The sequence below is a fragment of the Hyla sarda genome, chromosome 1 (assembly GCF_029499605.1).
Source record: "Hyla sarda isolate aHylSar1 chromosome 1, aHylSar1.hap1, whole genome shotgun sequence".
Classification (NCBI taxonomy): Eukaryota; Metazoa; Chordata; class Amphibia; order Anura; family Hylidae; genus Hyla; species Hyla sarda.
Window position 1 is genome coordinate 259,955,031 of NC_079189.1, and position 12,016 is coordinate 259,967,046.

The window sequence follows — 12,016 nt, forward strand, 5'->3', positions numbered from 1 at the left end:
ATTTTGCTCTGTTGCCGCCTTCTGTTCCGTTCCGATTCCGAAAAGGATTTATTGATGCTTAAATGCACAGTATACAAAGTGTGAAGCTGTCAACGGCCATCCTAAGCTGAACGCGCCTGCTGTCGTCAGATCGCAGACTGATACCCAGCTTAGGGCCTGGTAAGTACCAGCATGGGAGACTGGCTGGGAATCCCGGTTGCAGTTGACTTTTTAATCTGTTGCCGCCTTCCGCTCCGATTCCGAAAAGGATTTATTGATGCTTAAATCCTTAGTATACAGGGTGTGAAGCCGTCTACGGCTATTCTAAGCTGAATGTGCCTGTTCTTGTCAGATCACAGACTGCTGCCTGGCAAGTACGGGCATGGGAGACTGGCTGGCAATCCAAGGTGCTATTGACATTTTGCTATGTTTCCGCCTTCCTCTCTGATTCCGAAAAGGATTTATTGATGCTTAAATGCACAGTATAAAGGGCAAGAAGCTGTCAACGGCCATCCTAAGCTGAACGCGCCTGCTCTGGTCAGATCACAGACTGCTACCCAGCTTAGGGCCCGGTAAGTACCAGCGTGGGAGACTGGCTGGGAATATCAGGTGTTGTTGACATTTTGCTCTGTAGCTCTGTAGACACTTTGCTCCGATTCCGAAAAGGATTTATTGATGCTTAAATCCACAGTATCCACAGTATACAGGGTGTGAAGCCGTCTACGGCTATCCTAAGCTGAATGTGCCTGTTCTTGTCAGATCGCAGACTGCTGCCCGGCAAGTACGGGCATGGGAGACTGGCTGGCAATCCAAGGTGCTATTGACATTTTGCTCTGTTGCCGCCTTCCTCTCCGATTAAAAAAATATTTATTGATGCTTAAATCCACAGTATACAAGGTGTGAAAATGTCAATGGCCATCCTAAGCTGAACGCGCCTGCTCTCGTCAGATCGCAGACTGCTACGCAGCTTAGGGCCCAGTAAGTACCGGCATGGGACACTGGCTGGGAATCCTGGCTGCCGTTGACATTTTGCTCTGTTGCCGCCTTCCGTTCCGATTCCGAAAAGGATTTATTGATGCTTAAATGCACAGTATAAAGGGCAAGAAGCTGTCAACGTCCATCCTAAGCTGAATGCGCCTGCTCTTGTAAGATCGCAGACTGCTACCCAACTTCGGGCTTGGTAAGTACCAGCATGGGAGACTGGCTGGGAATACCGGGTGCAGTTGACATTTTGCTCTGTTTCTGCTCCGATTCCGAAAATTATTTATTGATGCTTAAATGCACAGTATACAAAGTGAGAAGCTGTCAACGGCCATCCTAAGCTGAACGCGCCTGCTCTCGTCAGATCGCAGACTGCTACCCAGCTTAGGGCCTGGTAAGTACCAGCATGGGAGACTGGCTGGAATCCCGGGTGCAGTTGACATTTTAATCTGTTGCCGCCTTCCGTTCCGATTCCGAAAAGGATTTATTGATGCTTAAATGCACAGTATAAAAAGCATGAAGCTGTCAATGGCCATCCTAAGCTGAAAGGGCCTGCTTTCATCAGAGTGCAGACTGCTACCCAGCTTAGGGCCCGGTAAGTACTGGCATGGGAGACTGGCTGGGAATCCCGGTTGCCGTTGACATTTTGCTCTATTGCTCGAATTCCGAAAAGAATTATTGATGCTTAAATCCACAGTATACAAGGTGTGAAGCTGTCGACGGCCATCCTAAGCTTAACGCGCCTGCTCTCGTCAGATCGCAGACTGGTACAGATCTTAGGGCCCGGTAAGTACCGGCATGGGACACTGGCTGGGAATCCCGGCTGCCGTTGACATTTTGCTCTGTTGCCGCCTTCTGCTCCGAGTCCGAAAAGGATTTATTTATGCTTAAATCCACAGTATACAGGGTGTGAAGCATTCTACGGCTATCCTAAGATGCATGCGCCTGTTCTTGTCAGATCGCAGACTGCTACCCAGCTTAGGGCCCGGTAAGTACCAGCATGGGAGACTGGCTGGGAATCCCAGTTGTTGTAGACATTTTGCTCTGTAGCCGCCTTCCGCTCCGATTCCGAAAAGGATTTATTGATGCTTAAATCCACAGTATACAGGGTGTGAAGCATTCTACGGCTATCCTAAGATGAATGCGCCTGTTCTTGTCAGATCGCAGACTGCTGCCCGGCAAGTACGGGCATGGGAGACTGGCTGGCAATCCAAGGTGCTATTGAAATTTTGCTCTGTTGCCGCCTTCCTCTCCGATTAAAAAAAATATTTATTGATGCTTAAATCCACAGTATACAAGGCGTGAAGATGTCAACGGCCATCCTAAGCTGAACACGCCTGTTCTCGTCAGATTGCAGACTGCTACGCATCTTAGGGCCCAGTAAGTACCGGCATGGGAGACTGGCTGGGAATCCCGGGTGCAGTTGACAATTTGCTCTGTTGCCGCCTTCCGTTCCGATTCCAAAAAGGATTTATTGATGCTTAAATGCACAGTATAAAGGTCGAGAAGCTGTCAACGGCCATCCTAAGCTGAACGCGCCTGCTCTCGTCAGATTGCAGACTGCTACCCAGCTTAGGGCCCGGTAAGTACCAGCATGGGAGACTGGCTGGGAATCCCAGGTGTTGTTGACATTTTGCTTTGTAGCTCTGTAGACATTTTGCTCCGATTTCGAAAAGGATTTATTGATGCTTAAATCCACAGTATACAGGGTGTGAAGCCGTCTATGGCTATCCTAAGCTAAATGCTCCTGTTCTTGTCAGATCGCAGACTGCTGCCCGGCAAGTACAGGCATGGGAGACTGGCTGGCAATCCAAGGTGCTATTGACATTTTGCTCTGTTGCCGCCTTCCTCTCCGATTAAAAAAAATATTTATTGATGCTTAAATCCACAGTATACAAGGCGTGAAGAAGTCAACGGCCATCCTAAGCTGAACGCGCCTGCTCTCGTCAGATCGCAGACTGCTACCCAGCTTAGGGCCCGGTAAGTACCAGCATGGGAGACTGGCTAGGAATCCCAGGTGTTGTTGACATTTTGCTCTGTAGCCACCTTCCGCTCCGATTCCGAAAAGGATTTATTGATGCTTAAATCCACAGTATACAGTGTGTGAAGCCGTCTACGGCTATCCTAAGCTGAATGTGCCTGTTCTTGTCAGATCGCAGACTGCTGACGGCAAGTACGGGCATGGGAGACTGGCTGGCAATCCAAGGTGCTATTGACATTTTGCTCTGTTGCCGCCTTCCTCTCCGATTAAAAAAAATATTTATTGATGCTTAAATCCACAATATACAAGGAGTAAAGATGTCAACGGCCATCCTAAGCTGAACACGCCTGCTCTCGTCAGATCGCAGACTGCTACCCAACTTAGGGCCCGGTAAGTACTGGCATGGGAGACTGGCTGGGAATCCCGGGTGCCGTTGCCATTTTGCTCTATTGCTGCCTTCCGCTCCGATTCCGAAAATAATTTATTGATGCTTAAATCGACAGTATACAAGGTGTGAAGCTGTCGACGGCCATCCTAAGCTTAACGCGCCTGCTCTCGTCAGATCGCAGACTGCTACGCAGCTTAGGGCCCAGTATGTACCGGCATGGGAGACTGGCTGGGAATCCCGGATGCAGTTGACATTTTGCTCTGTTGCCGCCTTCCGTTCCGATTCCGAAAAGGATTTATTGATGCTTAAATGCACAGTATAAAAAGCATGAAGCTGTCAATGGCCGTCCTAAGCTGAACTCGCCTGCTCTCGTCAGATCGCAGACTGCTACCCAGCTTAGGGCCAGGTACGTACTGGCATGGGAGACTGGCTGGGAATCCCGGTTGCCGTTGACATTTTGCTCTATTGCTGCCTTCCGCTCCGATTCCGAAAAGAATTTATTGATGCTTAAATCCACAGTATACAAGGTGTGAAGCTGTCGACGGCCATCCTAAGCTTAACGAGCCTGCTCTCGTCAGATCGCAGACTGGTACAGATCTTAGGGCCCGGTAAGTACCGGCATGGGACACTGGCTGGGAATCCCGGCTGCAGTTGACATTTTGCTCTGTTGCCGCCTTCCGTTCCGATCCCGAAAAGGATTTATTGATGCTTAAATGCACAGTATAAAAAGCATGAAGCTGTCAATGACCGTCCTAAGCTGAACGCTCCTGCTCTCGTCAGATCGCAGACTGCTACCCAGCTTAGGGCCAGGTACGTACTGGCATGGAAGACTGGCTGGGAATCCCGGTTGCCGTTGACATTTTGCTCTATTGCTGCCTTCCGCTCCGATTCCGAAAAGAATTTATTGATGCTTAAATGCACAGTATACAAAGTGTGAAGCTGTCAACGGCCATCCTAAGCTGAACGCGCCTGCTCTCGTCAGATCGCAGACTGCTACCCAGCTTAGGGCCTGGTAAGTATCTGCATGGGAAACTGGCTGGGAATCCCGGGTGCAGTTGACATTTTAATCTGTTGCCGCCTTCCGCTCCGATTCGGAAAAGGATTTATTGATGCTTAAATCCACAATATACAGGGTGTGAAGCTGTCAACGGCCATCCTAAGCATGAACGTGCCTGCTCTCCTCAGACCGCAGACTGCTGCCCGGCAGATACCGGCATGGGAGACTGGCTGGCAATCCAAGGTGCCATTGACATTTTTCTCTGTTGCCGCCTTCTTCTCCGATTAATAAAAATATTTATTGATGCTTAAATCCACAATATACAAGTCGTAAAGATGTCAACAGCCATCGTAAGCTGAACGCGCCTGCTCTCGTCAGATCGCAGACTGCTACCCAGCTTAGGGCCCAGTAAGTACCGCCATGGGAGACTGGCTGGGAATCCCGGGTGCAGTTGACATTTTGCTCTGTAGCCGCCTTCCGCTCCGATTCCGAAAAGGATTTATTGATGCTTAAATCCACAGTATACAGGGTGTGAAGCCGTCTACGGCCATCCTAAGCTGAATGTGCCTGTACTTGTCAGATCGCAGACTGCTGCCCGGCAAGTACGGGCATGGGAGACTGGCTGGCAATCCAAGGTGCTATTGACATTTTGCTCTGTTGCCGCCTTCCTCTCCGATTAAAAAAATATTTATTGATGCTTAAATCCACAGTATACAAGGCGTGAAGATGGCAACGGCCATCCTAAGCTGAACGCGCCTGCTCTCGTCAGATCGCAGACTGCTACCCAGCTTCGGGCCCGGTAAGTACTGGCATGGGAGACTGGCTGGGAATCCCGGTTGCCGTTGACATTTTGCTCTATTGCTGCCTTCCGCTCCGATTCCGAAAAGAATTTATTGATGCTTAAATCCACAGTATATAAGGTGTGAAGCTGTCGACGGCCATCCTAAGCTTAACGCGCCTGCTCTCGTCAGATCGCAGACTGGTACAGATCTTAGGGCCCGGTAAGTACCGGCATGGGACACTGGCTGGGAATCCCGGCTGCCGTTGACATTTTGCTTTGTTGCCTCCTTCCGTTCCGATTCCGAAAAGGATTTATTGATGCTTAAATGCACAGTATACAAAGTGTGAAGCTGTCAACGGCCATCCAAGCTGAACGCGCCTGCTCTCGTCAGATCGCAGACTGCTACCCAGCTTAGGGCCTGGTAAGTACCAGCATGGGAGACTTGCTGGGAATCCCGGGTGCAGTTGACATTTTAATCTGTTGCCGCCTTCCGCTCCGATTCGGAAAAGGATTTATTGATGCTTAAATGCACAGTATAAAGGGCATGAAGCTGTCAACGGCCATCCTAAGCTGAACGCGCCTGCTCTCGTCAGATCGCAGACTGCTACCCAGCTTAGGGCCCGGTAAGTACCAGCATGGGAGACTGGCTGGGAATCTCAGGTGTTGTTGACATTTTGCTCTGTAGCTCTGTAGACATTTTGCTCCGATTCCGAAAAGGATTTATTGATGCTTAAATCCACAATATACAGGGTGTGAAGCAGTCTACGGCTATCCTAAGCTGAATGCGTCTGTTCTTGTCAGATCGCAGACTGCTGCCCGGCAAGTACGGGCATGGGAGACTGGCTGGCAATCCAATGTGCTATTGACATTTTGCTCTGTTGCCGCCTTCCTCTCCAATTAAAAAAAATATTTATTGATACTTAAATCCACAGTATACAAGGCGTGAAGATGTCAACTGTCATCCTAAGCTGAACTTGCCTGCTCTCGTCAGATCGCAGACTGCTACCCAGCTTAGGGCCCGGTAAGTACCGGCATGGGAGACTGGCTGGGAATCCCAGGTGCCGTTGACATTTTGCTCTATTGCTTCCTTCCGCTCCGATTCCGAAAATAATTTATTGATGCTTAAATCCACAGTATAAAAGGTGTGAAGCTGTCGACGGCCATCCTAAGTTTAACGCGCCTGCTCTCGTCAGATCGCAGACTGGTACAGATCTTAAGGCCCGGAAAGTACCGGCATGGGACACTGGCTGGGAATCCCGGCTGCCGTTGACATTTTGCTCTGTTGCCGCCTTCCGTTCCGATTCCGAAAAGGATTTATTGATGCTTAAATGCACAGTATAAAAAGCATGAAGCTGTCAACGGCCATCCTAAGCTGAACGCGCCGGCTCTCGTCAGATCGCAGACTGCTATCCAGCTTAGGGCCCGGTAAGTAACAGCATGGGAGACTGGCTGGGTATCCCAGGTGTCGTTGACATTTTGCTCTGTTGCCGCTTTCCGCTCCGATTCCGAAAAGGATTTATTGATGCTTAAATCCACAGTATACAGGGTGTGAAGATGTCTACGGCCATCCTAAGCTGAATGCGCTTGTTCTCGGCAGATCGCAGACTGCTACCCAGCTGCGGGCCTGGTTAGTACCAGTATGGGAGACTGGCTGGGAATCCCGAGTGCAGTTGACGTTTTGCTCTGTTTCTGCTCCGATTCCGAAAATTATTTATTGATGCTTAAATCCACAGTATACAAAGTGTTATGCTGTCAACGGCCATCCTAAGCTGAATGCGCCTGCTCTCGTCAGATTGCAGACTGCTACCCAGCTTAGGGCCAGGTACGTACTGGCATGGGAGACTGGCTGGAAATCCCGGTTGCCGTTGACATTTTGCTCTATTGCTGCCTTCCGCTCCGATTCCGAAAATAATTTATTGATGCCTAAATCCACAGTATACAAGGTGTGAAGCTGTCGACGGCCATCCTAAGCTTAACGCGCCTGCTCTCGTCAGATCGCAGACTGGTACAGATCTTAGGGCCCAGTAAGTACCGGCATGGGACACTGGCTGGGAATCCCGGCTGCCGTTGACATTTTGCTCTGTTGCCGCCTTCCGTTCCGATTCCGAAAAGGATTTATTGATGCTTAAATGCACAGTATACAAAGTGTGAAGCTGTCAACGGCCATCCTAAGCTGAACGCGCCTGCTCTCGTCAGATCGCAGACTGCTACCCAGCTTAGGGCCTGGTAAGTATCTGCATGGCAGATACCGGCATGGGAGACTGGCTGGCAATCCAAGGTGCCATTGACATTTTTCTCTGTTGCCGCCTTCTTCTCAGATTAATAAAAATATTTATTGATGCTTAAATCCACAATATACAAGGCGTAAAGATGTCAACAGCCATCGTAAGCTGAACGCGCCTGCTCTCGTCAGATCGCAGACTGCTACCCAGCTTAGGGCCCAGTAAGTACCGCCATGGGAGACTGGCTGGGAATCCCGGGTGCAGTTGACATTTTGCTCTGTAGCCGCCTTCCGCTCCGATTCCGAAAAGGATTTATTGATGCTTAAATCCACAGTATACAGGGTGTGAAGCCGTCTACGGCCATCCTAAGCTGAATGTGCCTGTACTTGTCAGATCGCAGACTGCTGCCCGGCAAGTACGGGCATGGGAGACTGGCTGGCAATCCAAGGTGCAGTTGACATTTTGCTCTGTTGCCGCCTTCCTCTCTGATTCCGAAAAGGATTTATTGATGCTTAAATCCACAGTATACAGGGTGTGAAGCCGTCTACGGCTATCCTAAGCTGAATGCGCCTGTTCTTGTCAGATCGCAGACTGCTGCCCGGCAAGTACGGGCATGGGAGACTGGCTGGCAATCCAAGGTGCTATCGACATTTTGCTCTGTTGCCGCCTTCCTCTCCGATTAAAAAAATATTTATTGATGCTTAAATCCACAGTATACAAGGCATGAAGATGTCAACGGCCATCCTAAGCTGAACACGCCTGCTCTTGTCAGATCGCAGACTGCTACCCAGCTTTGGGCCCGGTAAGTACTGGCATGGGAGACTGGCTGGGAATCCCGGTTGCCGTTGACATTTTGATCTATTGCGGCCTTCCGCTCCGATTCCAAAAAGAATTTATTGATGCTTAAATCCACAGTATATAAGGTGTGAAGCTGTCGACGGCCATCCTAAGCTTAACGCGCCTGCTCTCGTCAGATCGCAGACTGGTACAGATCTTAGGGCCCGGTAAGTACCGGCATGGGACACTGGCTGGGAATCCCGGCTGCCGTTGACATTTTGCTTTGTTGCCTCCTTCCGTTCCGATTCCGAAAAGGATTTATTGATGCTTAAATGCACAGTATACAAAGTGTGAAGCTGTCAACGGCCATCCTAAGCTGAACGCGCCTGCTCTCGTCAGATCGCAGACTGCTACCCAGCTTAGGGCCTGGTAAATACCAGCATGGGAGACTGGCTGGGAATCCCGGGTGCAGTTGACATTTTAATCTGTTGCCGCCTTCCGCTCCGATTCGGAAAAGGATTTATTGATGCTTAAATGCACAGTATAAAGGGCATGAAGCTGTCAACGGCCATCCTAAGCTGAACGCGCCTGCTCTCGTCAGATCGCAGACTGCTACCCAGCTTAGGGCCCGGTAAGTACCAGCATGGGAGACTGGCTGGGAATCTCAGGTGTTGTTGACATTTTGCTCTGTAGCTCTGTAGACATTTTGCTCCGATTCCGAAAAGGATTTATTGATGCTTAAATCCACAATATACAGGGTGTGAAGCCGTCTACGGCTATCCTAAGCTGAATGCGCCTGTTCTTGTCAGATCGCAGACTGCTGCCCGGCAAGTACGGGCATGGGAGACTGGCTGGCAATCCAAGGTGCTATTGACATTTTGCTCTGTTGCCGCCTTCCTCTCCAATTAAAAAAAATATTTATTGATACTTAAATCCACAGTATACAAGGCGTGAAGATGTCAACTGTCATCCTAAGCTGAACTTGCCTGCTCTTGTCAGATCGCAGACTGCTACCCAGCTTAGGGCCCGGTAAGTACCGGCATGGGAGACTGGCTGGGAATCCCGGGTGCAGATGACATTTTGCTCTGTTGCCGCCTTCCGTTCCGATTCCGAAAAGGATTTATTGATGCTTAAATGCACAGTATACAAAGTGTGAAGCTGTCGACGGCCATCCTAAGTTTAACGCGCCTGCTCTCGTCAGATCGCAGACTGGTACAGATCTTAAGGCCCGGAAAGTACCGGCATGGGACACTGGCTGGGAATCCTGGCTGCCGTTGACATTTTGCTCTGTTGCCGCCTTCCGTTCCGATTCCGAAAAGGATTTATTGATGCTTAAATGCACAGTATAAAAAGCATGAAGCTGTCAACGACCATCCTAAGCTGAACGTGCCTGCTCTCGTCAGATCGCAGACTGCTACCCAGCTTAGGGCCCGGTAAGTAACAGCATGGGAGACTGGCTGGGAATCCCAGGTGTCGTTGACATTTTGCTCTGTTGCCGCTTTCCGCTCCGATTCCGAAAAGAATTTATTGATGCTTAAATCCACAGTATACAGGGTGTGAAGATGTCTACGGCCATCCTAAGCTGAATGCGCCTGTTCTCGGCAGATCGCAGACTGTTACCCAGCTTCGAGCCTGGTAAGTACCAGCATGGGAGACTGGCTGGGAATCCCGAGTGCAGTTGACATTTTGCTCTGTTTCTGCTCCGATTCCGAAAATTATTTATTGATGCTTAAATCCACAGTATACAAAGTGTTAAGCTGTCAACGGCCATCCTAAGCTGAATGCGCCTGCTCTTGTCAGATTGCAGACTGCTACCCAGCTTAGGGCCTGGTAAGTACCAGCATGGGAGACTGGCTGGGAATCCCAGGTGCAGTTGACATTTTAATCTGTTGCCGCCTTCCGCTCCGATTCAGAAAAGGATTTATTGATGCTTAAATCCACAATATACAGGGTGTGAGGCTGTCAACGGCCATCCTAAGCTTAACGCGCCTGCTCTCGTCAGATCGCAGACTGGTACAGATCTTAGGGCCCGGTAAGTACCGGCATGGGACACTGAATGGGAATTTCCGGCTGCCGTTGACATTTTGCTCTGTTGCCGCCATCCGTTCCGATTCCGAAAAGGATTTATTGATGCTTAAATGCACAGTATACAAAGTGTGAAGCTGTCAATGGCCATCCTAAGCTGAACGCGCCTGCTCTCGTCAGATCGCAGACTGCTATCCAGCTTAGGGCCTGGTAAGTACCAGCATGGGAGACTGGCTGGGAATCCCGGGTGCAGTTGACATTTTAATCTGTTGCCGCCTTCCACTCCGATTCGGAAAAGGATTTATTGATGCTTAAATGCACAGTATAAAGGGCGTGAAGCTGTCAACGGCCATCCTAAGCTGAAAGCGCCTGCTCTTGTCAGATCGCAGACTGCTACCCAGCTTAGGGCCCGGTAAATACCAGCATGGGAGACTGGCTGGGAATCCCAGGTGTTGTTGACATTTTGCTCTGTAGCCGCCTTCCGCTCCGATTCCGAAAAGGATTTATTGATGCTCAAATACACAGTTTACAGGGTGTGAAGCCATCTACGGCTATCCTAAGCTGAATGTGCCTGTTCTTGTCAGATCGCAGACTGCTGCCCAGCAAGTACTGGCATGGGAGACTGGCTGGCAATCCAAGGTGCTATTGACATTTTGCTCTATTGCTGCCTTCCGCTCCGATTCCGAAAATAATTTATTGATGCTTAAATCCACAGTATACAAGGTGAGAAGCTGTCGACGGTCATCCTAAGCTAAACGCGCCTGCTCTCGTCAGATCGCAGACTGGTACAGATCTTAGGGCCCGGTAAGTACCGGCATGGGACACTGGCTGGGAATCCCGGCTGCCGTTGACATTTTGCTCTGTTGCCGCCTTCCGTTCCGATTCCGAAAAGGATTTATTGATGCTTAAATGCACAGTATAAAGGGCGAAAAGCAGTCAACGGCCATCCTAAGCTGAACGCGCCTGCTCTCGTCAGATTGCAGACTGCTACCTAGCTTAGGGCCCGGTAAGTACCAGCATGGGAGACTGGCTGGGAATCCCAGGTGTCGTTGACATTTTGCTCTGTTGCCGCCTTCCGCTCCGATTCCGAAAAGGATTTATTGATGCTTAAATCCACAGTATACAGGGTGTGAAGATGTCTACGGCCATCCTAAGCTGAATGCGCCTGTTCTTGTCAGATCACAGACTGCTGCCCGGCAGTTACCGGCATGGGAGACTGGCTGGCAGTCCAAGGTGCCATTGACATTTTGTTCTGTTGCCGGCTTCCGCTCCGATTCGGAAAAGGATTTATTGATGCTTAAATCCACAATATACAGGGTGTGAAGCTGTCAACGGCCATCCTAAGCCTGAACGTGCCTGCTTTCCTCAGATCGCAGACTGCTGCCCGGCAGTTACCGGCATGGGAGACTGGCTGGCAATCCAAGGTGCCATTGACATTTTGCTTTGTTGCCGCCTTCCTCTCCGATTAATAAAAATATTTATTGATGCTTAAATCCACAATATACAAGGCGTGAAGATGTCAACGGCCATCCTATGCTGAGCGCGCCTGCTCTTGTCAGATCGCAGACTGCTACCCAGCTTAGGGCCCAGTAAGTACCGGCATGTGAGACTGGCTGGGAATCCCGGGTGCAGCCGACATTTTGCTCTGTTGCCGCCTTCCGTTCCGATTCCGAAAAGGATTTATTGATGCTTAAATGCACAGTATAAAAAGCATGAAGCTGTCAATGGCCATCCTATGCTGAATGCGCCTGCTCTCATCAGATCGCAGACTTTTACCCAGCTTAGGGCCCGGTAAGTACTGGCATGGGAGACTGGCTGGGAATCCCAGTTGCCGTTGACATTTTGTTCTATTGCTGCCTTCCGCTCCGTTTCCGAAAAGAATTTA

At 49.9% G+C, this 12,016-nt stretch overlaps 4 pseudogenes; all 4 read left to right on the forward strand.

Moving 5' to 3' along the window:
- Positions 1 to 2,869: 2,869 nt before the first annotated feature.
- LOC130352028 (5S ribosomal RNA) lies at positions 2,870 to 2,989 on the forward strand (annotated as a pseudogene).
- A 2,065-nt stretch (positions 2,990 to 5,054) lies between these two features.
- LOC130352754 (5S ribosomal RNA) lies at positions 5,055 to 5,174 on the forward strand (annotated as a pseudogene).
- A 485-nt stretch (positions 5,175 to 5,659) lies between these two features.
- On the forward strand, positions 5,660 to 5,779 carry LOC130334294 (5S ribosomal RNA; annotated as a pseudogene).
- A 2,887-nt stretch (positions 5,780 to 8,666) lies between these two features.
- On the forward strand, positions 8,667 to 8,786 carry LOC130334305 (5S ribosomal RNA; annotated as a pseudogene).
- The last annotated feature ends 3,230 nt before the right edge of the window (positions 8,787 to 12,016 follow it).